Source organism: Protopterus annectens, chromosome 3.part0 (genome assembly GCF_019279795.1).
Source record: "Protopterus annectens isolate FY-2018-M chromosome 3.part0, PAN1.0, whole genome shotgun sequence".
Taxonomy (NCBI): Eukaryota; Metazoa; Chordata; order Ceratodontiformes; family Protopteridae; genus Protopterus; species Protopterus annectens.
In genome coordinates this window covers 47094209-47120912 of record NC_056731.1, presented here as the reverse complement: position 1 = coordinate 47120912, position 26704 = coordinate 47094209, and the positions used below count along the sequence as shown (strand labels likewise).

Sequence of the window (26704 nt, the reverse complement as noted above, 5' to 3'; positions counted from 1 at the left end):
CAGAAATTGGCCTACTAAGGGATGGACATATCCTGCTTATGATTCCCAGTCTAGGGGTAGGTCTAGACGGGGTAGGGGCAGAGCTCAAGGTTCTTTTAGGCCTAGAACAGGGAGTTCTCCTGCTCAGACTTCTGGTGAGGGCAGGGGTCAGTCCTTTCGTAAACAGACCCAATGACCTGCCTTTTCAGCTGCCAGTGCATTCTCGTCTGGCAGCTCCTTTGGGAGGAAGGCTGTCTCTTTTCAAAGAAAATTGGGATTTAATTACTCAAGACAGATGGGTTTTGGATATCATTCACCACGGTTACAGGTTTTATTTCCATACCTTGCCCCCTTTCAAAGGCATGCCAGACGTTCCTCCTCCACAAAGAAAAGAGGCTCACAAGCAAATTTCTCTGTTACTCCAAATAGGGGCCATTCAGCCAGTCCCTGTACCAGAAAGAGGCCTAGGATTTTATTCTCGCCTGTTCCTAGTACCAAAGAAGGGGAACACGTGGAGACCAATTTTGGATTTATCTATCCTCAACACTTATCTGGACATTCCCAAGTTCAAAATGTTGACGTTACAACAGCTTTTACCTCTGCTGGGCAAAGATCACTGGATGGTAACTTTAGATCTCAAGGAAGCTTACCTTCATGTGCCTATAAGACTAAGTTGCAGAAAGTATCTGCGTTTCGAGCTGGAAATTCTCATTATCAGTTCTCTGCATTGCCCTTTGGCTTATCTACTGCCCAGAGTATTCACAAAGGTTCTGGCTCCAGTGATAGCTTACTTCAGGCTAAAAGGAATTCAAATCTATCCTTACTTGGACGACTGCCTGATTCTGGCTCAAGAAAAGGAAGACCTTCTACAGCATTTGGAATATGTCATAGCAGTGCTAAGATGCCTAGGGTATTCTGTGAACGAAATAAAGTCCAGTCTAGTACCCTCTCAAGACATGTGCTTTCTGGGTGTGAGACTGAATACAGCAGCCCAGATGGCCTTTTTAACCCCGGACAAGCAAAAGAATCTTTCCAGTTACTTCCATCATCTATCTCTTCAGTCCGGGCTGACTGCAAGGACAGTCCTTCAAGCCTTAGGGTTCATGGCATCTTGTATTCTGGTGCTTCCCAATGCCAAACTGCATATGAGGAAGCTACAATGGTATCTCAAAATCTGTGGACACAGCACTGCCAGGATTTGGACACTGTCATTCAAATAATACCTTGCATTCAAAAAGAATTTTTGTGGTGGGCTCAGGAATGTCACCTAAACAAGGGACTCTCTGTGACCCGGCCAGAGGCAAGTCAGATTCTAACGACAGATGCCTCAGATATTGCTTGGGGAGCTCATCTAAATGGAAAGTGGATACAAGACAAGTGGCCTGCCAGACTACAGCATCTACATATCAACATGAAAGAGATGTTAGCAGTTCAGTTTGCATTAATTGCTTTCAAGGAGTTACTTCTTCCAGGGCAGGTGTTGATTCTAACAGACAACACAACTGTCATGTGGTACATCAACAAACAAGGGGGAACACATTCTTACCCATTGTGCAGACAAGCAATGATTTTATGGGAGACTGCGCTCAGTCTGCAACTAACTCTTCAGGCAAGGTTTCTGCCGGGAGCACAGAACTCCTTAGCAGATGTATTAAGCAGACAAATCATGGATCCCCACGAGTGGAAACTGGATCTTCATGTATTTCAAGATTGACAGTGTCATGGGGAACTCCAGACATAGATCTGTTCGCTTCTCCACTAAACCACCAGCTGCCAAAGTTTTGCACGAAGGGATTTCATCACACAGCTTGGAAAGTGGATGCTCTTTCTTTCAGTTGGAAAAATCTTCATGTGTATGCCTTTCCACCTCTGCCTCTTCTTCCAAAGGTGCTTCTAAAGGTCAGACAAGACAAGCCAAGGATGATTTTAATAGCTCCAGATTGGCCTCGGCAGCACTGGTACCCATTACTGAGGAGTCTGGTAAGGAAGCCTCCATGGCCTTTACCCTTGATTCCACACCTGTTGTCTCAGAGGGACGGTCATCTGCTCAATGTCAAGCTTCACTCTCTACATCTAACAGCCTGGCATATTCTGTTTTGAAAGACAGCAGGTCTCAGCTTCCTCAACAAGTTTTAAATGTGATTATGGAAGCCAGAAGACCTAGTACAAGGAAAGTGTACGCAGAAAAATGGAAGAGATTTTTGTTTTGGAGTGCAGCAAACAATTTGGAGATTACTGAGCCAAATTTGAGTGTGGCTCTTCAATATCTTACTGAGTTACTGGACAAAGGTTTGTCTTTCTCTTCCATTAAGATTCATGCTGCAGCAATTTCAGCTCACTATGATTGTGACCCACCATTGTTTTTGCATCCTTTGTTCAAGCAATTTCTTAGAGGGGCAAAGAATATAAGACCCCACGTAGAGCTCCTACTCCTGCTTGGGATCTCAATTTTGTGTTGGAGAAACTTACTCTACAACCTTTTGAGCCTGCGGCTACTGCTGACTTGAAATACTTGTCATGGAAGACTGCTTTTTTGTTGGCCATTACTTCTGCAAGAAGGGTTTCTGAGTTGCAGGCCCTTATGGCAGTGGAGCCTTTTTTGATTTTTCATAAGGATAGGGTATCTTTACGTACTAATCCTTCCTTTATGCCTAAGGTGGTTTCTAGTGTGGCTTTAAACCAAACTATTCATTTGCCTACCTTTTATGCAGATCCCCAAAATAAAGGGGAAAAGATTTTGCACACTTTAGATGTACACAGGCTATTGCGTTATTATTTGAGCAGGACTAAGGATTTCAGGCAGTCTCAGCAGTTGTTTGTTTCTTTTGCTTTGAGTTCTCAGGGCAAGCCTGTGTCTAAGCAAACTATTTCTAAGTGGATTGGGTTTTGCATTTCATTTTGTTATTCCCATCATGGCAAGGAGATTCCAGCTGGGATCAGGCCTCATTCCACTAGGGCTACTGCCACTTCTACAGCATTTCTAAGGGGGGTGGCAACTAAGGATATTTTGGAGGCAGCTACTTGGAGTTCAGTGCATACTTTCTCTAAGCATTACCACCTTCCTCTCTACTCTAAATCTAGGGCTGGTTTTGCCACAGCTATTTTGCAAGGCATGTTGACAGCTCCTGCTTCCTTATGATTTGCCAGCCTCCCTTACCTCTGCTTTGGGATTCTACCCAATGGTTAGGACTGCAGCAATGTGGAATGAAGAACATAGTACAGTTTTGTACCTACCATAAATGTAGATGTTCGAGGATCCACATTGCTGCAGTCCAATTTTCCCTCCCTCCTTCCCCTCTGTGCTTAGGGGTGGTGGTGTGGGTTAGGCTATATTCTTGCAAATTTGTATATATTGTATATATGTTTGGTGCAGGGTTTTTTTGGTGTTTTTGGTTTAGGCCTTGTCTTTTTAGGGTCTTCTGACATCTGGGGCAAGAAAAGACTGAGGATATGACGTTGGTCATGCGCATTAGTACCCTGACGTCCTGACATCAGTCTAATGCGCCTTGACCGACGTCAGCCATATACTTTGGTATTCGGGCCGACTGGACAGCGGACTACCCAATGGTTAGGACTGCAGCAATGTGGATCCTCGAACATCTACATTTATGGTAGGTACAAAACTGTACTTTATGAAGAGGAATGGTTGGTGGTGCTGTTGTCTTGTTATTGGTATTTGTGTAATTTTGAAGTACTGTTGAAACTGACTGAGTGAGAAAAGTTGAAAGCATCAGCTCATTTGGTAGCGTTGTTAGTGTTAAGTGTAGGAGATGGTTGAATGGTGTGGCTGTGATTGAGAGGCTGGTTTATAGAGGGGACCAGAATATTTTGGGATTTTTGTAGTTTTCATGTTGCAGGTCAGTGTAGTATGTTTTGTGGGGTTTTTTTTTTTTTTTTCTTATCTAACTTAGTTTTAGTTTGGTATCCGAGTTCTCTCTTCCTGAAGAGATTCTAGCTCTGAATAGAAAGATGGAGGAACGGAGTCAGGGTTTTGTCCTCAGATTTCTGGTTCAGACTCTGGAGAGCTCGGTTTCTGATTCTCCGTGTGGGCTTTCCCTTTCTCTGAGACTGTTGCTAGAATGACCCATTGTTTTCAGTGGAAGAAAACTGAGGATTCTCAGACATTCAGAAATGCCAAATTGTTACAAAAGGATTTTCTAGAACCTACACCCATTCTCGCCTTTCTTGTCTGTTTTAGAGGATGTGTCTTACTGCCTACAATTTTCCCGATAGTCAGCCAGCTTCCTTAAAAAGGCGGATAGGATGTATAAAGTTCCTCGGTCTTTTAAATTTTTATAGTATTCCCAAACCTGACCAGGTAGGTATATCCTTAGTTGATTCCACTGCTGCTAAGAACTTGGTTAATTCCAATCCTACTCTTCCTTATAAGAATGTGAAATTATTAATGGATATGTGAAAATAGTACATTTTTCACCAACTTTGATTTTCAGAATTTTGAATTGTTAGGCTCATATATCAAAGTTTGTTCTGATAAATTGTGAAGGTATGAGGAATGTTGTATCTACAGGTTCTGCTGGTGAAGAAAAATCTGCTTTAATTATTGTAGCATCTGATGATGGCCTTTTCATTCATTCCCCAGCTGATAGGTTCGGTTCCTAGACTCTGATCTTACTCAGCCGCTTCTACCAGATCATCGATTGTAGAACTCTCTAGCTTCTCCGTTTACCCATAATGCTCCACCAAACTAACATACCTCAGATCTCATTTCCCGCCATCAGCTTAGACGTGAATCCCACTGCTTTCGAGTGTATTGGAGTTCTTAGTCTGTCTTTCGTGAGTTAGCCCTTTGTTTTTAACTTTTGTATTCTCTTATACTCCTACCTCACTCCCATAATCTTTTGAATTAATTTCTTCTCCCATTTTAGCTATTGCTTTTGAGCTGATTTCTGTTCCTTTTGTAGCTGTTGTTTTTTGGTACCCTCTTAAAATATAATAGTTGGTACTCTTCCTCGTCCTTTGCTCTTTTGAGTTATTCTGTCTACCATTGTTGGTAGTTTTCCTCTTTCTTTCTTCCTTTTCTGCACAAAAAAAGAGAAACCCATTTTTAGCCTTAGAGTTTCTCTTTTTCCTCTTCTAGCTGTTTTGCTGTGGTTGAATATCATGGCTGACAAGTCTATGGGATTCAAAAAGCTTGTTACCTGTGGGCATAATTTTCCCCAACTCATATGCCCACAGGGGAATGCGTGTATTGCCTGGGCCCCACTCATTTAGAAGTAGAATATTCAATCTGCTCTGGTTTTAATTCCAGATCTTTAACCGAGTGGAGGAATAAGTTTTAAGAGACTTTCTTCCTTCTTCCTCTACTTCTTCAGTTGCTGAGGCTGAAACTCCTACCAAAAAGTCTGACAAGGGTATGTCAGAGTCAGCTTCCAAGGAAAAGGAGTTCCATACACGAGGTCTCTTGATCGTTCTTCCATGTTGGCTCCATCGCAGCCCCCTTCAAAAATGCATAAGAAGTCTGATCCATCGGCCTCAGATCTGACTGTTTTGAAACCTAAATCTCCTCTGATCCATACTCCCTTGCTCCTTTCAGACCCAGTTTCATCACTGCTCCCTTTTTCTTTCTTGAAGAGCTCTGCAGAAGACACTCCAAACCTCTGTCCACCACATCATCTCTTAGATCTTCCAGAAGCTTTTCAGAAGCCGATGTGGATAGGATGAGGACGTTTCTCAGAATGCAGATTCAGATGGGGGTTTTCCCGGCTCCAACTACCACCGGATTTGTGAGCCGTGCTATGTCAACTTCCCCTTTGGAATCTCATTCTCAGGTCTGACCCACTATTTCAGAGCCCTCCAATCTGAGTTCTCTAGGGGTGTCATCAGATCCAAAGACAATCTGATCTTCAACTCTGAAGGTTTCCGTGAGACGACCAACTCCGAGCCACTTGAAGACAAAGTGTTGGCACTGGGTTCAGTAGGTTGGAGTTGACTCCAAAGCCGTTGGAGCAGTCTCCCTTGGGGCTTATTTGGTGCTGGATAGTTCAGATGTGACTCCCTCCTTGGGTAGAGTATTGGTGAGGTTGCAGGAGACAGTGGTTCAAGAAATTCCAGCTACTGTGCTGTCGACTTGTTCGTCCCCCAGGTGTTCTGCCTTTGACGTTGTGGAGAGGGCTTTCTCCTTATCTAGAAAAGGGACATCCCTGCTCTCCTTGGATCAGATAACCCTGCCTCATCCAGATGATCTTCGGGTTTCATTGTTGCAGTCATCACATTTGGGTTATCTGCTTGCAGTAGCCCTCAGTCGGCCTGATTATCAAAGTCTTGGGTCCTGCATCGTTTGCTGTCTCATTTTCCATGACGTCAGGTAGTCAGGGATATAAAGCATGCAGCCGGCGCCATTACCCCAGTCTTTCTTGCCTTGCGGTGCCCGAAGCAGAAGCAGTTCGCAAGTGCCGGTCCGACTCCTGAAATTTTCGTTTTCGAATTTCAGAACCAAAGTCTTCAACTAAAGCTAAGTACCCTGTTGGGGAAACTTTTTCTTGTTCTAAACCGATGTCAGTACAAGTCAGTAACGGTATTTCTTGTGGAAAGCAAATACCTCATAAAGATTTTAATTCGTACTGTATTCCTTGCCTAGGCCCTGACCACAACGTACCTCCCTGTCAGTTTTGTGCCTTATTTAAACAACAAACTATTTGTCGTCGGTATATTTACGCTTCTAAATATTTTGGTACTCAGTTCAATTGTCCAGATATGTCTTCGGTAAGCCATCCAATTACCGACATTCTGAAAAAACGCAAAGATAAAGACAGAGACAGGCCGCCTAGGTTCAAAGCTGCTGACGACACTTCTTTTAAGCTAGTCGCCAATTCACCGGTACTCAGCGAGGCACTTTCACAGCCCCTGATACCCGCTACTTCAGATTCGCAGGCCTCTACTGAGACTCACTCGTATGCTGCGAGATGCTTCAACTGTGGAACCTGCAGATGTCTCTACCTTGGATGGGTCCGGAGCCGCTGTGCAGGCACCGGCTTCTGAGGGTGTATTCAGTCCTACTGACTTGCATATTAAACCAACGCCATCTTCTTCAAGGCCTAAACCTCAAACCATGCCTAGAAGACCGATGTCCAGACTGCATGGTCAGGCCTCCATGCCTAAAAAACAAATGATAAGAATGACTGAAGACCTTGTTACTTTAATCAGGGGAAGCCGACCTTCCCCCTCTAAGAGACCTAGGACTGAATTTGCTTATGATACTTCTGATCAGGTTTCTGAAGTTTTGTTTCCTCTGATGACCAGGATTTACCCTCCTCTACCTATGAGGATTCTGATGCAGAGGACTCTCTTCCCTCTGCTCCCCCTCCAGAGGATTTCTCTTTTGGTGAAACCTTGCTTACTCTTAGGAAGCATTTTTTCTGGGAAAGCCAGAATTACCCTGATTCTAGAAAGAGGCTTACGGATTTCTTACTCCTTCCCCAGTACAGCCTTTAGCTATCCCCCCTGTACTAGACATTGTTGATGATGCCTTTTCGGAATCTAGCTTGGCCCCTAACTCTTTACCTTCTGCTCCCAGAAAACCTGATGGATATGACAGGGTTCCTGACTCTCACAAGTTCCTTTTTAAAAATCCTACTGCAGATCCTGAGATCATTTCACAGGGACCCAAAGGCATTAAAGCTACTACTTCCAAAAAATCCTACCCCCTCTGATAGAGATTCCAGGGCGCTGGATAGATGGGATAAGAAGGTATACACTTCTGCAACTGTGGCCATTAGGGCTTTAAACTGCCAGTTTCATATGTTAAAGTATCAGCAGCATATTATTGATTGCTTAAACAGAAAATTATGTTGATTCCTGACTGTGCTGAAAATAAGGATTTACAGGATTTAATGCATTCTGCTGAACAAGTTGGAAAACATACTTTGCAATGTGGTTTTAATTCACTAGAGACATCTTGCCAGGGCTGCTGTCACTGGGTCTGTACTTAGAAGGCATGCTTGGCTTAAGGAGCAATCTTTGACAGATCATGCTAAATTACTGGATGCTCCCTTAAATCAGGACCACCTGTTTGGCAACATAGCAGAAGAAGCACTTAAAAAGATGGAGGAAAAGCTAAATCTATGCAAACTGTTAAAGATTTCCTGCAAGTACAGCCTCCAAGATTTAGTAGGCATTGGTCCTCTAAGAAATGGTCCTTTCCTGCCTCTTCCAGGCATTCTCAGTCCAAACCCAGAACCAACAGAACACCCAGCAGTGGGGGGCTCCCACTTCCAAAGCAGGGAGTAGTAAGACTCTCCCCTATGGTAAACTGTCTCAATGACTTAACTTTAAAACTACCAAGCCTTTCTCATCTGACTGCTCCTTTAGGGTGAAAGATTGCTCTGCAGGCAAAAAACTGGGAACTCATTACCCAGGACAAATGGGTTTTAAATGTTTCCCAAGGATACAGATTTCACTTCTACACATTACCAACCCCAAACGGCTAGCTAGATCTACCCCCAAATCAGTGGACAGAGCCTCAACAGCAAGTACGCTCTCTTAAGCATAAGGGCTATTCAAACTGTACCAGAAGAGGAAAATGGTCAAGGTTTCTGCTCAAAACTTTTCCTGGTACCCAGAAAAGACAACTCATGGAGTCCTGTCCTGGACCTTTCTATCCTAAACACCTTTTTGGGTGATCCCAAAATTCAAGATGCTAACCCTTCACGAGCTGCTTCCTATGCTAGTCAAGGATGCCTGGTTGGCAGCACTGGATTTCAAGGAGGTCTACCTACACATCCCAATCAGGGAATCTTGCAGAAGATACCTACGCTTCAAAGCAGGCTACGTGCACTATCAGTTCTCTGCACTGCCCTTTGGCTTATCTACAGCGCCCAGTCATTGCATTTTGCAGGCAAATAAATATTCAAATATACCCATACCTGGACGATTGTCTAATTCAGGCAGAAAGTCAGGACATAGCTTTGAATCATCTGGCATTTGTACACAAGGTGCTAACTTGTCTGGGCTACACCATAAACGAAAAGAAATCACATCTTGTACCGTGTCAACAAATTATATTCCTGGGAGCAAGCTTGAACACAACTTCCCAGATGGCTTTCCTCACACCAGAGAAACAAATTCATTTGCCAACTTACTTCAAACTATTGGCCACAAAAACCCTGCTATCTGCAAGGCAAATACTGCATGCCTTGGGGTTCATGGCCTCCTGCATTCTCCTAATTCCATATGCAAGACTGCATATGAGGAAACTACAATGGTATCTAAAAAGCCGATGGTGTCAACATTCTCAGAATCTAGAAGCAATGATTCCTATCTTACCTTGCCTACAGTTCCTTTGGTGGGCAGAGGCCTGACACCAAAACAAGGGACTACCATTCACTCTACCCCCTGCCACCCAAACCCTAACAATAGACGCATCAGACTATGCATGGGGGGCTCACCTGGCAGGGAAGTGCATTCAGGGCAAATGGAACCCAAGTCAAATGCACCTACATGTCAAACAGAAATGTTAGCTGTACAGAATGCTCTGACAGCCTTCAAGGACCACATTCTTCCAGGACAATTAATGGTAAAGACGGACAAACATCACTGTTATGTGGTACATAAACAAGCAGAGGGGTACCCATTTATACCCCCTCTGCAGACTAGCCATGACTCTGTGCAACACAGCCTTGAGCTACCAAGTGCATCTCAGGCTCAGTTCCTGCCAGGAAAGCTAAATACACTGGCAGACGAACCAAACAGAAATCTCATGGATCCACACAAGTGGAAACTGGAATCAATGACTTTTAACATGTTGATAAACAAATGGGGGGGGAGCCCAGATATAGACCTGTTTGCCTCCCCCCAGAACTACCAGTTGGACAAATTCTGCACAAGGACTCCCCACAAACAAGCTTGGAAAGTGGATGCCCTGTCCTTCAACTGGAAAAATCATCAGTATATGTCTTTCCTCCTCTGCCTCTCGTCTCCAAAGTGCTACTAAAGATCAAACAGGACAAACCAAAGACGATACTGATTGCACCAGACTAGCCACGCCAACACTGGTACCGCCTCTTGCATAGTGTGTCACTGCTGACTCCATGGCACCTGCCTCAGACCCCCCTACGCTGTTGTCCCAGCAGGAGGGATAGATTCTGCATCCTCACCTTCAAACCCTGAACCTGGCAGCCTGGCTAATTACCTAATCTCACTGTTACCATCCGTCAGTAAACAAGTGTTGGATGTCATTTTGGAGGCAAGGAGGCCTAGTACTAGAAAATCTTATGCTGAAAAATGGAAAAGAATTCTGTTCCTGGAACCAAACTCAAGGGATGGACACAGCACCGCCCAGTTTACCTCAGATTCTTCAATACTTAACTGAGATGCTTCACAAGGGCCTTTCTTTTTCCTCCATCAAAATTCATGCCCCAGCCATTTCAGCACATTACAACACAGAACCACCCCTCTTCTCTCATCCACTGCTCAAGCAATTATTCAGAGGTGCCAAAAACATGAGGCCACCCAGGAGAGCCCCAACTCCAGCCTTGCACCTTAACTTTGTATTGGAAAAACTCACTCAACCTCCTTTTGAGCCAGCTGCAAGTGCTGAGTTAAAATTCCTTTCTTGGAAAACAACCTTACTTTTAGCAATCACTTCAGCAAGAAGGGTATCTGAATTACAGGCCCTTATGGCAGTGGAGCCTTTCATCATCTTTCATGCGAACAGGGTGTCCCTCAGGACCAATCCCTCCTGCATGCCCAAGGTAGTATCCAGTGTGGCTCTTAATCAGTCCATTCATTTGCCAACCTTCCTTTCTAATCTGCAGAATAAAGGGGAACAGATACTGCACTCCTTAGATGTGCACAGACAACTTAGATTTTACTTGGACAGGACTAAACCTCAAAGGAAATCTGAACAACTGCTGGTGGCATTTGCTGCAGGGGCAGAGGGGAAGGCCATTTCAAAGCAAACCATTTCTAAGTGGATAGGCCATTGCATTCATTTCTGCTATAAGCACAATGGAAAACCTATCTCACAGGGGATAAGACCACACTCAACCAGGGCTGCATCTACCTCTACAGCCATTCTCAGAGGTGTCCCTACTAGGGACATCCTAGAAGCTGCTACCTGGAGTTCTGTACATACTTTCACCAAGCATTACCATTTTCCAATTTTCTCTAAATCCAGAGCTGGCTTTGCCACTGCAGTCTTACAGGGCCTTATAGCTGGTCCTAATGCTATCTAAATTCCTCATCCCATCCTTAGCTTTGGGAATCTACCCAAGTGTGATGACTGCAACAGTGAAACAGGAACATAGTACAGTTGTGTACACTTACCATAAAGGTAGATGTTCGAGTGTATTCACTGTTTCAGTCCTGCTTACCCTCCCTCCAGCCCCTTGACTACTTTTGGCTATACCTCTGCTCTCCTTTACTATGCTTAACAATTTTGGGTGTATTTGCTTTTTTGTTGGAGGTATAACCTTGCATATATATATTTAATTGCTTCCCATTAGGGGGGCACCTGACATCTGGGGCAAGAAAAACTGATGTAATGGTGTCAGCTGCATGCTTTTATACCTCTGACTACCTGACGTCATGCAAGATGAGACAGCAATCGACGCAGGACCCAAGTCTTATGATAATCAGGCCGACTGAGGGCTACTGCAAGCAGATAACCCAAATGTGATGACTGCGACAGTGAATACACTCGAACATCTATATTTATGGTAACTGTACATAACTGTACTTTCTTCATGTTTCACTATTGCAGTCATCACGTTTGGGTTATCCTGCCAGGGGTAGCCCTCAGTCGGCCCGAATACCAGAGGTATAGTATTTCTTCGTCAGTTGCTGTCGCTCCAGGACTGACATAAGGTCATCAGTGGTATAAAAACAGGTAGCTGATGCCATTACATCAGTCTTTCTTGCCGAGGAGCCCCAAGCAGAAGCAGTTCACATGAGTGCCGGTCGGCCGCTACCTGAGTTTTCATTTCCGGATTGAAGTTGAAATCTTCTAAAGCTAAATACCCCATTGGGGATCCTTTTTTCTTGCTTTAACCGATGTCAGAAAAAGTTAACAATTGTCTCGCCTGTGGAAAGCAAATACAACACCGAGGCTTACATTCTTACTGCATCATCTGTTTAGGCCCAGACCACGACGACCCTCACTGTCGCTTTTGTGCTTTGTTTAATGCCAGACCTATACCTCATTGGGCCCTTACTGGGTCCGGAGCCGCTGAGCAGGCATCAGCTTCCGAGGAAGTACTTTGCACTACTGATACTCGACACAGACCGATGACTTCTTCCGCATCTTTTTGACACCCTAGAAGCATCTTGCAGGGCAGCAGTCACTGGTTCTGTTCTTAGAAGGTATGCTTGGCTTAAAGAACAGATCTTGCCAGACTATGTCATATCCAAATTATTGGATGCACCATTGAACAAAGACACTTTATTTGGCACCAAGGCAGAAGGTCTTAAAAAAGATGGAAGAAAAAGCCAAATCTATGCAGACAGTTAGACTCCAGCCTCCTAGGTTCAGTAGGCATTGCCCCTCCAAGCACTGGTCCTTTACTGCCCTCTCCAGGCCAGCTCAGCCCAGACCCAGGGGAAACAGACCCCTCCCCCCCCCAGACAGCAGCCCCAGGGAATGCAGAGATCTAAGCAGTTGAGTTCCTCCTCTTCAAAAGCAGGGAGTGCAAAACCACCCCCTTATGCTAAGAACTCACAATGACTTTACACCTCCACCCCTTACCTCTGCCCACCTGCTTGTGCCCCTATGAGGAAAAACTGTCCTTTCATGCAAGCAACTGGGCCTCTATTACCAATGACCAATGGGTCTTCAACATGGTGTCCCAGGGATACATATTTTATTTCCACACTCTGCCAACCCCAAAAGGGTTCCCACATCTTCCTCCAACCCAGTGAGCAGAGGCCAAAAAGCAAGTCCTTTCCCTGCTCTCCATGAGGGCAATACAGCATGTTCCTCCAGAACAGATAAGCCAATGTTTCTATTCCAGACTCTTCCTGGTGCCCATTCCTCGATCAGTCCATTTTAAACACCTTTCTGGTGATACCAAAATTCAAAATGCTCACCCTCCAGCAGTTTCTTCCTATGTTTTCCAAGGATGCTTGGTTAGCCACCCTAGACCTAAAAGAAACCTATCTACACATCCCAATCATTGAGTCTTGCAGGAAATACCTACGATGTTCTTCGTGTTTCACTGTTGCAGTCATTACATTTGGGTAATCATGCTGGCAGGTTACCCTCAGTCGGCCTGAATTCCAAAGTCCTGGGTCCTGCGTCAGCCGCTGTCGCCTCTTCCCTGACATCAGGTCGTCAGGGGTATAAAAGATGCGGCTGGCGCCATTTTCTTTAGTCTTTCTTGCCGCGCGGTGCCCAAAGCAGAAGCAATTCGCAAGTGCCGGTCGTCTGACTCCTGAGATTTTCGAGTTCGAATTTCAGATCCAAAGTCTTCTATAAAGCTAAGTACCCCATTGGGAAAACTTTTTTCTTGCTCCAGACCGATGTCAGAAAAAGTTAATAATTGTATTTCTTGTAGGAAGCAAATACCTCATAAGGACTTTCATTATTACTGTATTCCTTGCCTAGGCCCTGACCATAATGTTCCAGGTTTTCGATTTTGTGCTAGATTCAACCAACGCACTATTAAGCGTCGGTATGATTTTGCATTAAACTACTTTGGATGCAGGTTTAATTATCCAGAGATGTCGCTGGAAAGCCATCCGACTACCGGAGTTCACAAAAAACGCAAAGAAAAAAAAAAGATATAGACAAACCGAGGCCCAAAACCGACGACGAAGCTTCTCCTAAGCCAGTCGCTGGTTCGCCGGTTCTCAGTGAGGTGCTTTTGCAGCCCCTGACGCCCGCTACTTTAGAGTTGCAGGCCGCTACCGACTCCCACGTGGAGTCGGCTATGCCACTGGAAACTCAAGGTATTGGAGCCTCGGTCATTACTCCTTCAGATGGGTCCGAAGCCGCTGAGCAGGCACTGGCTTCTGAGGGTGTATTCAAACCTAAACATCTATACATTAAACCAACTTCAAAGGCAAAGACTACAGCCCCTTCATAGGCAAAGAAGCAAACTCAAGAGACATGTGGACAGGCCTCCATGCCCAAAAAACAGATCCTCAAAATGGCCGAAGACTTGATTACCTTGCTCAGGGGTTCCCATCCCCTCCTGATAAGAGGCCTAGGCAAGAGATTGACTATGAATCTTCAGATCAGGTTTCCATTTCTTCTGATTCCTCTTCTGATCAGGAATATTCTTTTCCCCCCTATGAGGATTCCGATGCTGAAGAATCCATACTTTCAGCTTCTCCTCCAGGGGACTATTCTTTTGGGGAAACCTTACATACCATGAGGGATCATTTCCACTGGGAGAACCAAGATTTTTCAGAATCTGAAGAGAGGCTTAGGGATTTCCTGCTACTACCTCAACACAAGCCACTAGCCAACCCACCTGTGTTAGACATTGTAGATGATGTATTTTCGGAGTCTAGTCTTAAACCCTGAATCCTTACCTCCAGCTCCTGTTAAGCCTGACAGATACTACAAGGTTCCTGAGTCGCATAAATTCCTTTTAAAAAACCCTGCTGCAGACCCAGAAACTATTTCTCAGGGTCCCAAGGGAGTTGAGGCTTCCGTTGCAAAAACCCTACCCCCTCTGACAAGGATTCTAGGGCTCTGGATAGATGGGGGAAAAAAGTTTACACATCTGCTACCTTGGCTATAAGGGCCATAAACAGTCAGTTTCCTATGCTCAAATATCAGCAACATGTCATGGCATTGCTTAAACAGAAAATGTTAAACTCTGAATGTGCAGAAAACAAGGAAATGCAGGATTTATTGCATGCAGCTGAACAAGTTGGAAAGCATGCTTTACAATGTGGTTTTGACTCTTTAGAGGCCTCCTGCAGGGCCGCAGTTACAGGTTCTGTAATTAGGAGGCATGCTTGGTTAAAGGAACAAAACCTGCCTGATCATGTTAAAGTTAAATTATTAGGTGCACCTTTACAGCATGATACTTTGTTTGGTGTTGAGGCAGAAGAGGTGGTAACTAAAATGGAGGACAAAGCTAAATCTATGCAAATGGTACAGCCACCTAGGTTTAGTAGACACTGGCCTACAAAGAACTGGTCCTTTCCTGTGTCAGACAGACCTCAAAGTGTAAACTTTTTCCCCCATCTATCCAGAGCCCTAGAATCCTTGTCAGAGGGGGTAGGGTTTTTGCAACGGAAGCCTCAACTCCCTTGGGACCCTGAGAAATAGTTTCTGGGTCTGCAGCAGGGTTTTTTAAAAGGAATTTATGCGACTCAGGAACCTTGTAGTATCTGTCAGGCTTAACAGGAGCTGGAGGTAAGGATTCAGGGTTTAAGATTCCCTAGAGGCAGATCCCAGGCGCAAAGTTCATTCCGCTCAAAACAATGGGGTGCTTCTACCTCCAAAGCTGGAGAAGAGATTAAACATACAGAAAACAGCCCCAATGACTTCCTCCTGCCTGCTCCAAGCACTTATCTTCTGGAAGCACACTTAGGGGGAAAATTAGCACTTTTTGCTTAAAACTGGCACATCATAACCCAGGACAAGTGGGTTGTAAACATAGTGTCACAAGGCTACAAGTTCCATTTCCATACTCTGCCAAAGGCAAACGGCTGGCCAGATCTGCCAAAAAATCAATGGGCAGAGGCACAAAAACAAGTCTCATCCCTCATGGACATGGGGGCCATTCAACAAGTACCAGAGCAAGAGCAGGGACAAGTATTTTACTCAAGACTGTTCTTGGTACCCAGAAAGGACAAGGCCTGGTGGCCGATACTAGACCTATCTATTCTGAACACTTTCCTGGATATTCCAAAATTCAAAATGTTGACTTTGCAGCAGCTTCTGCCCATGTTGGGCAAGAATGCTTGGCTTGTGACTTTAGACCTAAAAGAGGCATACCTGCATGTTCCAGTTAGACAATCATGCAGAAGATACCTAAGATTCAGGGCTGGTTCAGTGCATTACCAATTCTCTGCACTGCCCTTTGGCTTATCTACTGCGCCCAGGGTCTTTACAAAGTGCCTGGCACCAGTAATTGCATTCTGCAGGCAAAGAGGAATACAGATATATCCTTACTTGGACGACTGCCTCATTCAAGCAGAGAACAAGGACATTCTTCGTCAACATCTGGCGTTTGTGAAAAAACTTCTAACATGCCTAGGGTACACAGTCAACAAAAATAAATCAAAACTAGTACCCTCTCGAGATAACATTCCTGGGGCCAAGCTTGAATACAGCTGCCCAGATGGCTTATCTCACGCCCGACAACAAAGGCAACTGACTACCTATTTCAAAATGCTGGCAACAAAGGCCCAGTTATCTGCAAGAAAAATTCTGCAGGCTTTGGGCTTTATGGCATCCTGCATCCTACTAATTCCATATGCAAGAATGCATATGAGGAAACTTCAACTTCAATGGTACCTAAAAAGTGTTTGGACTCAACATTGCCACAGCCTGGAAACAGTCATTACTCTCATTCCCTGCCTGCAACAGGAGTTTCGATGGTGGGCAAAGGCTTTTCACCAGAACAAGGGACAGCCATTCACATTACCTCCAGCCAGGCAGACACTAACAACGGATGCATCAGATTATGCCTGGGGAGCAGCCCACATGGCAGGAAGATGCATTCAGGGCACATGGTCCTCAAACCAAATGCATCTACATATCAATCAAAAAGAGATGTTAGCTGTTCAAAATGCCTGCCAGCCTTCAAGGACCTACTTTATCCGGGACAACTACTGTTAACGACAGACAACACCATGGTCATGTGGTATATAAACAAGCAGTGGGGCACACACTTACCCCCTTTGCAGACTAGCCATGACCTTGTGGGACACAGCTTTGACTTACCAAGTACATCTGCAGGCACAATTCCTGCCAGGAAAGGAAAATACTCTGGCAGATGAACTAAGCAGAAACCTCATGGATTCCCATGAGTGGAAACTGGATCCTTCAGCATGATAACAAGGAAATGGGATGCCCGGACATAGATCTATTTGCCTCCCCTCTTAATTACCAACTAAAAAGAATCTGCACACGGACTTATCACAGACAAGCATGGAAAGTGGATGCCCTATCTTTCAGCTGGAAAAAATTATCAGTATATGCCTTTCCTCCACTGCCTCTCTTCCCCAAGGTGCTTCTAAAGGTCAGACAGGAGAAGCCAAAGATGATACTGATTGCCCCAGACTGGCCACGCTAGTACTGGTATTTAATACTAAGGAACTTATCTCTATACCCCACTTGGACCTTACCTAAAATACCTCAACTACTGTCCAGCAAAACAATTAGATCATGCACAGCAAACTCAGGACATTAAACTTGGCAGCATGGCGGATAATGTAATCATACAAAAAACACCTCTCAGTAAAGCTGTGATGGATGTCATTCTGGAAGCCAGAAGGCCTAGTACTAGAAAGTCTTATGCTGGAAAATGGAAGAGATTCTGTGCCTGGAACCAGGCACAAGGAACTGATACAGCGGTACCAAATATTCCTCAGATTTTGCAATACTTAACTGAGATGCTGGACAAAGGCCTATCTTTTTCATCAATTAAAATTGATGCCGCTGCCATTTTGGTTCATTACAATACAGAGCCACCACTTTTTTCTCACCCTTTATTAAGACAGTATCTCAGAGGAGCCAAAAATTTAAGACCCCCAAGGAGACTACCAATACCGGCATGGGACCTCAACTATGACTTGGAAAATCTCACCCTGCCTCCTTTTGAGCCAGCTGCTACTGCTGATATGAAGTTTTTATCTTGAAAAACAGCTCTGCTCTTAGCAATTACTTCTGCACGACGAGTTTCAGAGCTAGAGGAGCTCATGGCTGTGGAACCGTTCATCATTTTTCATCCAGACAAGGTCTCCCTGAGGACAAACTCAACATTTTTGCCTAAAGTAGTGTCCAGTGTGGCTCTTAACCAAGCCATCCATCTGCCAACCTTTTACCCAAATCCACAGAACAAGGGGGAGAGAATTTTGCATCATTTCTATGTACACAGACAGCTTAGATTCTACTTGGACAGAACCAAAGCTATCAGGAAGACAGAGCAGTTACTAGTGGCATATGCTGCAGGATCACAAGGAAAGCCTATCTCAAAGCAGACTATTTCTAAGTGGTTAGACCATTGCATTCGTTTCTGCTGCTTACACCATGGCAAGCCAGCGCCCAAGAGCATTAGGCCCGATTCCAGCAGAGCTGCAGCCACCTCAGCAGCCTTTCTCAGGGGAGTACCAATCAGAGACATTTTAGAGGCGGCTACTTGAAGTTCAGTACACACCTTTACAAAGCATTACCATCTGCCACTCTACTCTAAATCCAGGGCAGGCTTTGCCACTGCAGTTCCGCAGGGCCTCATAGCCGCTCTTACTGCTGTCTAGTTCCAGCCTCACAACCATAGCTTTGGGACTCTACTCAAATGTAATGACTGCAGCAGTGAAACACGAAGAACATAGTACAGTTGTGTACATATACCATAAATGTAGATGTTCGAGTGTATTCACTGTTGCAGTCCAGGTTACTCACCCACCTTCCCCCTTTTTTCTTTTGGATCTTATCTTTCCTTCTCTGATTTATACAGCCTATGTGGTGTATTTGTTTATAGATGAAGGTAAAATGTATATTGGTATATTTCTGAATATATATATATAAAGTTTGGCTACCCTTTTTGGGGGCACCTGACATCTGGGGCAAGAAAAACTGAAGAAAATTGCGTCGGCTGCTTCTTTTATACCCCTGACGATCTGACGTCAGGGAAAGGGCGACAGCAGCCGATGCAGGACCCAAGACTTCGGAATTCAGGCCGGCTGGGGGCAACCTGCCAGCAGGATTACCCAAATGTAATGACTGCAACAGTGAATACACTCGAACATCTACATTTATGGTAAGTGTACACAACTGTACTTTACATCTCTCAGCAAACCTGTGATGGATGTCAATTTGGAGGCTAGAAGGCCTAGTACTAGAAAATCTTAGCCGGACAAATGGAAAATATTCTGTGCCTGGAATCAAGCACAAGGAATAAGCACAGCCATGCCCAATATTCCTCAGATTCTGCAATATTTAACTGAGATGCTTCACAAGGGCCTACCTTTTTCTTCTACAAAAATTCATGCCTCTGCCAGTTCAGCTTATTACAACACAGAGTCTCCCCTCTTTTCTCATCCTCTCCTAAAGCAGTACCTCAGAGGGGCCAAAAATTTAAGACCTCCCAGGAAGCACCAGCTCCTGCATGGGACCTCAATTTTGTTTTGGAAAAACTCACTCTACCTCCTTTTGAGCTCGCTACGACTGCAGATTTAAAAATTCTCTCCTGGAAAACAGTTTTTCTTTTAGCAGTTACTTCAGCTAGTTGGATTTCAGAATTACTGGCTCTTATGGCAGTGGAACCTTTCATTTTTTTTTCATCAGGACAGGGTGGCTCTCTGAACCAATCCATCTTTCATGCCTAAGGTGGTATCCAGTGTGGCTCTTAATCAGACCATTCATCTGCCAACTTTCTTTCCCAATCCACAGAACAAGGATGAGCGGATTCTGCATTCATTGGATGTGCACAGACAACTTCGATTCTACTTAAACAGGACAAAACCTCTTAGAAAATCTGATCAACTATTGGTGGCTTTTGCTACAGGGGCAGAGGGAAAACCTATTTCAAAGCAGATATTTCTAAATGGATAAGCCATTCTATTTGTTTCTGCTATGTGCACCATGGTAAACCTATCCCCAAGGGGATCAGATCTCATTCCACCGGGGCTGCATCTACTTCTGCAGCCTTTCTCAGAGGGGTTCCTACCAGAGACATTCAAGAAGCTGCTACCTGGAGCTCAGATCATACGTTCACCAAACATTACCATTTACCTCTCTTCTCTAAATCTAGACCTGGCTTTTCCACTGCTGTCCTGCAGGGCCTTATAGCTGCTCCTAATTCTGTATAAATCCATTTTCCCAACCATAGCTTTGGGAATCTACCCAAATGTAATGACTGCAACAGTGAAACACGAAGAACATAGCACAGTTGTGTACACTTACCATAAATGTAGATGTTCGAGTGTATTCACTGTTGCAGTCCTGATTACCCACCCTCCAGCCCCCTGATTTTTTCTCTTACTATACCTCTTTTTTCTTTTAATATGCTTAAAAGCCTTTTTGGTGTATTTGTTTTTGATTGGAGGTTTTTTTTTTTTTTTTGCTCCCCATTTGGGGGGCACCTGACATCTGGGGCAAGAAAAACTGATGAAAATGGCATTGGCTGCATATTTTATACCCCTGATGACCTGACGTCATGGAAGAAGGGACAGCAACCGACGCAGGACCCAAGACTTTGTTAATCAGGCCGACTGAGGGCAACCTGCCAGCAGATTACCCAGATGTAATGACTGCAACGAGTGAATACACTCAACATCTACATTTATGGTAAGTGTACACAACTGTACTTTCTGGACCAATTAATCCTACAAACCCCGGGATTTATAGCAGCAGTTACAACCCTCATTCCTGTGGGCAGATTCCACATGCCAATTCTTTCATGGACACTTTCAGTCTAGTGGTCCATTCTTCAACATCCGTTAACCACTCCAGTCAAGATTACTCAAGCATGCAAAAGATATCGGTGGATTCGTACAAACCAGCTTTGTGAAGGCTGTCCATTTGTTGTTCCCATTCCTATGGCCCTGGTGGCCACAGACAGCTCCCAGTTGAGGTGGGTTCACTACTTGGGAAGGACAGTCCAAGGCACATGGTTCCCAGAAGAGGCCAAGACACATGTCAGTGTTCTGGAGATGAGAGCAGTCCTCCTAAAATTGCAAGCCTTTCAAGATGTTCTCCAATCTGGGACAGTTGCCATTCAGGCAGACAGTATGTCAGTGGTCTGGTACATCAACCAGCAGAGAGGAAACCAGTCTTACCCACTTTGTCAAGAAGTAGTGAGAGTGTTGTAATGGGTGATCTCTTTTGGTCACTTTCTAATAGCAATGCACATCCCGGGGAAATCCACTGTGATTGCAGACAAACTAAGCTGGTCATTCTGATGCCTCACAAGTGGTCTCTCAGTGTCAAAGTGGTGTTGAGGATTTTCCATCGATGGGGCCCACTATGCTGATTTCCCTTTGCCTCTCCCTTCAACCACAAATGATGCAGGTTCTTTGCCCTGATCCCTGCAATGGGGGAGTCACCGAGAGATGCTCTAGTTCACGACTGGCCCTCCACTCTTCTTTGTGCTTACCTGCCATTACCTGTCCTCCCCAAATTTCTTCAGAAGGCATTCCAGTTGAAAGAGCACAGTTGTCCTCATTGCAGTCTTTTGGCGTTATCAGATCTGGTTCCTTTAACTCTAGTCTCACCTTCTACATCCACTGTGGATACTGGATCCTATTCCAGACTTTGTTTCACATGACATGCATGACTCAACCGTACTTTAGTCCTCAAACTGACTTCATGGTTTCCCCAATTCCATTGATTGCTAGACAGTCCAGGCTCTCCTTCCCATTATATCATATATTATCTCAAAAAGTTTCTACTAGAAAGGTTTACAAAACTAAATGAAGTGCTTTAATTTCTGGACCCTTAGCAAGGACCTGGATACTTTTTTAGTCCCTGTGCCATCTATCATTGAATTTCTAGCTTCAGTTTTCAGTGAAGGTGCAAGTTTTTCAATTACTGAAGTGCAGTTGGCTGCCATTTCAAATTTCCACCTTGGCGAAAATAACTCTACCTGCGCTTCTTCTAAACTATGTAAAGCCTTTCTTAAGGGAGCATTTTTACTTAGTTGGGGACTGTGTCCCATCAGTTGAGGAATAAATGAAAAAGATAACATCAGATAAAGTTATGTACTCACCATAATGTTCCATCTTTGTTATCCATTCTCATTCTTTCTCAACTTCCCGCCCACCTGCCCCCATCCTTTGCTTCTAGAAATATCTGAGACCTGCACTGGAACCTCTTTTCCTTTCCACGTTTTCTATTTCTTATAATAGGAGTCCCCTGTGTCTTAGGGGCAGCACACTCAATCTGAGGTCTGTTAGGTTGGCGGGGTATTATGGGTAAATTGAGGAACTTGAGAGTTCTAGGGTCCGATGATCCGGTAGAAGCAGCAATGTTGGATCTGAATCTCTGATCCAAAAACATCAGTTGAGGAAGAATGAAAATGGACAGTGCAGATGGAACATTATGGTGAGTATATAACTTTTTTTTCATCTGTTGTGCAGGTCACTACTTACTGTTTGCAGTGTGTGTATGACTCTGCTGATACTTTTTCCAGGACTATGGGCACTGGTATAGTTTTAATGAGGTTTGCTTGAATGCATTCTCAGAATCTACCGGATGATGTAAACAATAAGATTTAAAAGTCCTCCTTGTTATAGTGTTTGGCCCAGTTTATTGTCAAAATGTGGAAAATCAAAATAGTTTTCCACCTTTTGATTGAACCATTTTTCCTAAATTGCTAATGAGTTGCCAAAATTTCGGAAATGGTAACAAGGAATCAGCATTTGAACACCGGATGTTCAGTGTTGAAAGTCTGTTACCGATAACGTTTTTGCACCCAAAACAGTATCTTTTTTTTTTTTTTTTTTTTTTAAATTCCTGCCGAAAACTATATTTCTCTGTAGGCTGTTTTACCTCCATACAAACTGCGTTTCTGGTTCCACACTTTTTTTTTTCTTGCAAGTTAATTGTTAACAGAACAACTTTGGATTCTAGGACTCTCTGCATTTGTAAATGATAACTTGTGAACAAAATAATCAAAAAGAAGACTTATCTGTAAACTGCCATCACTTGCCTATTAATGTTCTTCAGAGTTTATTCTGTTTCAAAAGTAAAAAAGGATTGCTAAATTGGCATTCCGTAATTGCGGTAATGCAGAGACTCAGAGAATTCCTAGAGTTGCCTCAGCACAGGCTTTTAGCAATACCCCCTGTCCTGGATGTTGTTGATGTTTTTATGGAATCCACTCTTACTCCTGACATTTTACATCCTGCCCCTAGGAAAACAGACAGGTACTACAGAGTATTTGACACTCCCAAATTTTTTTTCAAGAATCCTACTGCTGACCCAGAGATCATTTCCCAGGGGCCTAAAGGTATCAAGGCTACTACAGCCAAGAATCCCACCCCTTCGGACAGGGATTCCAGAGCTTTGGGCAGATGGGGTAAGAAGGCATATACTTCTGCAACTCTTGCTGTTAGGGCATTGAATTGTCAGTTTCACATGCTGAAGTACTAGCAGCAGATTATAGAACTTATTAAACAAAAAGTGGCATCCTTTATAGACTGTGCAGAAAATAAGGAATTGCAGGAGCTTATGCACTCTGCAAGCCAAGTCAGTAAGCAAACTTTGCAGTGTGGCTTTGATATCCTAAGGAGCATCTTGCCGGGCAGCAGTCACTGGATCTGTACTGAGAAGACATCCTTGGCTCAAGGAGCAGACCTTGCCAGACCATGTCAAATCAGTTACTAGACGCTCCTTTGAACAAGGACAGTTTGGCACCAAAGCAGAGGAGGTTCTTAAAAAGATGGAAGAAAAAGCTAAGTCTATGCAGACTGTTAAAGAATTCTTACAAGTGCAACCTCCTAGATTCACTAGGCATTGCCCTTCCAAACACTTGTCTTTTCCAGCCCCCTCCAGGCCTTCTCAAACCAGACCCAGGGGAAACAGACCACCCAGACTACAGTCTCAGGGTATCCAGAGATCTAAGCAGTGGAGTGCCCCCACCCCTAAAGCAGGGAGTGGTAAGCCACCTCCTTACTGAAAAAACTCACAATAACTTCTTTACTCCACTCCCCAGCCCTGCCTAATTGCTTGTGCCCCTAGGAGGAAAACTTGCCCTTCATGCAAAAAAGTGGATGTCCATCACACAGGAGCAGTGGGTCCTCAACATTGTATCCCAGGGGTACAGATTTTATTTCCATTCACTGCCAACCCCAAGCGGGTTTCCAAACCTTCCTCCAAACCAGTGGGCAGAGGCTCAAAGCGAAGTAGCTTCCCTGCTCAATATCAGAGCTATTCAGTCGGTTCCAGTAGAACAGAGGGGCCAAGAATTCTACTCCATACTCTTCCTGGTACCCAGGAAAGAGGGCTGTTGGTGCCCAATCCTGGATCTTTTAATTCCCAACACCAAAATGCAAATTGCTTACCCTGCAAAAGCTTCTTCCTGTGCTAGCCAAGGATGCCTGGTTAGTTACCCTAGACTGAAAAGAAGCCTACCTGCACATCCCCATAAGGGAGTCATGCAGTAAGTATCTACGTTTCAGGGCAGGATCTATGCATTGTCAGCTCTCTGCACTTCCCTTTGGCTTATCTACTGTGCCCAGAGTTTTCACAAAATGCCTGGCTCAAGCCATTGCATACTGCAGCCAAAGAAATATCCAAATTTTCCCGTACTTGGGCAACTGCCTGATTCAGGTGGATAGTCAGGAATTGCTGTTGCAGCACCTGACATTTGTGAAACACCTTCTCACTTCCTTGGGGTACACCATCAATGAAAATAAATCAAAAGTGGTACCCAGTCAAAAGATTGTATTCCTAGGAGCAAGCTTGGACACAACATCCCAGATGGTTCCTCACTTTAGAAAAACAAGTTTGACAGCCTACTTCAAACAAATGGCCACCAGAACCCAGCTATCCGCAAGAATAATACTGCAGGCCCTAGGGTTCGTGGCCTCATGTATACTGCTAATTCCATATGCAAGACTGCATATGAGGAAACTTCAGTGGTACTTAAAAGTCTTGGTGCCAACATTGTCAGGACTTGGAAACAGTCATTCCTGTCATACCCTATCTAAGAACAGAGTTCCTTTGGTGGGCAGAAGCATGCTGCCACAACAAGGGACTGCCCTTTTTTCAATCCCACTCCGCCCAAACCCTAACCACAGAAGCATCAGACTGCCTGGGGGAGCACATATGGACAGCAAATGCATTCAGGGCCACTGGAGCCCAAGTCAGATTCATCTGCACATCAACCAAAAAGTGATGCTAGCTGTGCAGAACACCCTGACAGCTTTCAGATCCCTACTCTTTCCAGGACAACTGCTAATAAAAACAGATAACCCTAAAGTTATGTGGTACATCAACAACCAGGGAGGGAACACACTTCCTCCCACTCTGCAGTTTAGCCATGGCCCTGTGGCACACGGCCTTGTATATGCAAGTCCATCTGCAAGCTCAATTCCTGCCAGGCAAACAAAACTCACTGGCAGATGACTTGAGCAGAAATCTCCTAGACCCACACGAGTGGCAATTGGAGCCCAGCACCTTCAGTCTTCTGATTCAGAAATGGGGGACCCCAGAGGTGGATCTCTTTGCCTCCCTCTACAACCACCAGCTCAGCAAATTCTGCACCAGGAATCCTCACAGCAGGCCTGGAAAGTGGATGCCCCATCTTTTCAGTGGGTAAATCTCTCAATCTATGCCTTTCCCCTCTCTGCCCCTTCTCTCAAGAGTATTACTCAAGATAAGACAGGACAGACCAAGGACAATTCTGATTGCCCCGAAGTGGTCACACCAGCACTGGTACCCACTCCTGCACAGCCTGTCACTGGTGCCACCCTGGCACCTACACCAGAACCCAACCCTGCTCTATCAGCAGAAGTGACAGATTTTGCATCCACAGCTGCAAACCCTAAATCTTGCAGCCTAGCTTATTCCTTGAATTCTCCTCCAGCAACCCTAAGCAAGCAGGTACTGGATGTCATTCTTGAAGCCAGAAGACCCAGTATAACAAAATCCTATGCTGATAAGTGGAAAAGGTTCTCCTCCTGAATTCTATCTAAAGGAGAGAACACAACTGTGCCCCCCCCCCCCCCCCGCCTCTAATCCTGGATTACTTAGCAGTTCTACTCCACAAAGGCCTGTCCTTCTCCTCTATTAAGATACATGCCTCAGCCATTTCGGCTCATTACAACACTAAGCCACCTCTCTTCTCACACCCTCTTATCAAACAGTTCCTGAGAGGGGTAGGCGACTTTAAGGCCACCAAGGAGAGCACCCACCCCTGCTTGGGACCTTAACTTTGTACTGGAAAAGCTTACGCTTTCCCCCTTTGAACCTGCTTCGTCAGCAGACTTAAAATTCCTTATTTGGAAAACAGCCTTGCTTTTGGCCATCACTTCAGCTAGAAGAGTGTCTGAGCTAGAAGCACTTATGGCTGTGGAACCCTTCATTATTTTCCATGTTGACAGGGTTTCCCTCAGGACTAACCCTTTCTTCATGCCTAAAGTGGTGTCCAGTGTGGCTCTCAACCACCCAAGTGTGATGACAGCAACAGTGAAACATGAAGAACATAGTACAGTTGTGTACACTTACCATAAATGTAGATATTAGAGTGTATTCACTGTTGCAACCTCCTGGTTTCTCTCTCTCTCTCTCTGTCCTCTCTATGGTTATTAGTCACCGCTTTCAGGGGTATTGGTATTGGTATTTACTTTTTACTGGTGGTGTTTTCCCCACCATAACTTAGCTCCCTATTTGGGGGGGCTCCTGACATTTGGGGCAAGAAAAACTGATGTAATGGTGTCGGCTGCCTGTTTTTATACCACTGACGACCTGACGTCAGTCCTGAAGCGACAGCATCCAATGCAGAAATACTAAGCCTTAGGTATTCGGGCTGACTGAGAGCTACCTGCAGGCAGATAACCCAAGTGTGATGACTGCAACAGTGAATACACTCGAACATCTACATTTATGGCAAGTGTACACAACTGTACTTTCTCCCTTCTT

General features: G+C 44.6%; 1 protein-coding gene across 1 annotated transcript in view; it reads left to right on the top strand.

The window, feature by feature from the left end:
- The window catches only part of MLLT10 (MLLT10 histone lysine methyltransferase DOT1L cofactor), a 2165838-nt gene that overhangs the window by 121646 nt on the left and 2017488 nt on the right, over nt 1-26704 (top strand). The window lies entirely within an intron of this gene.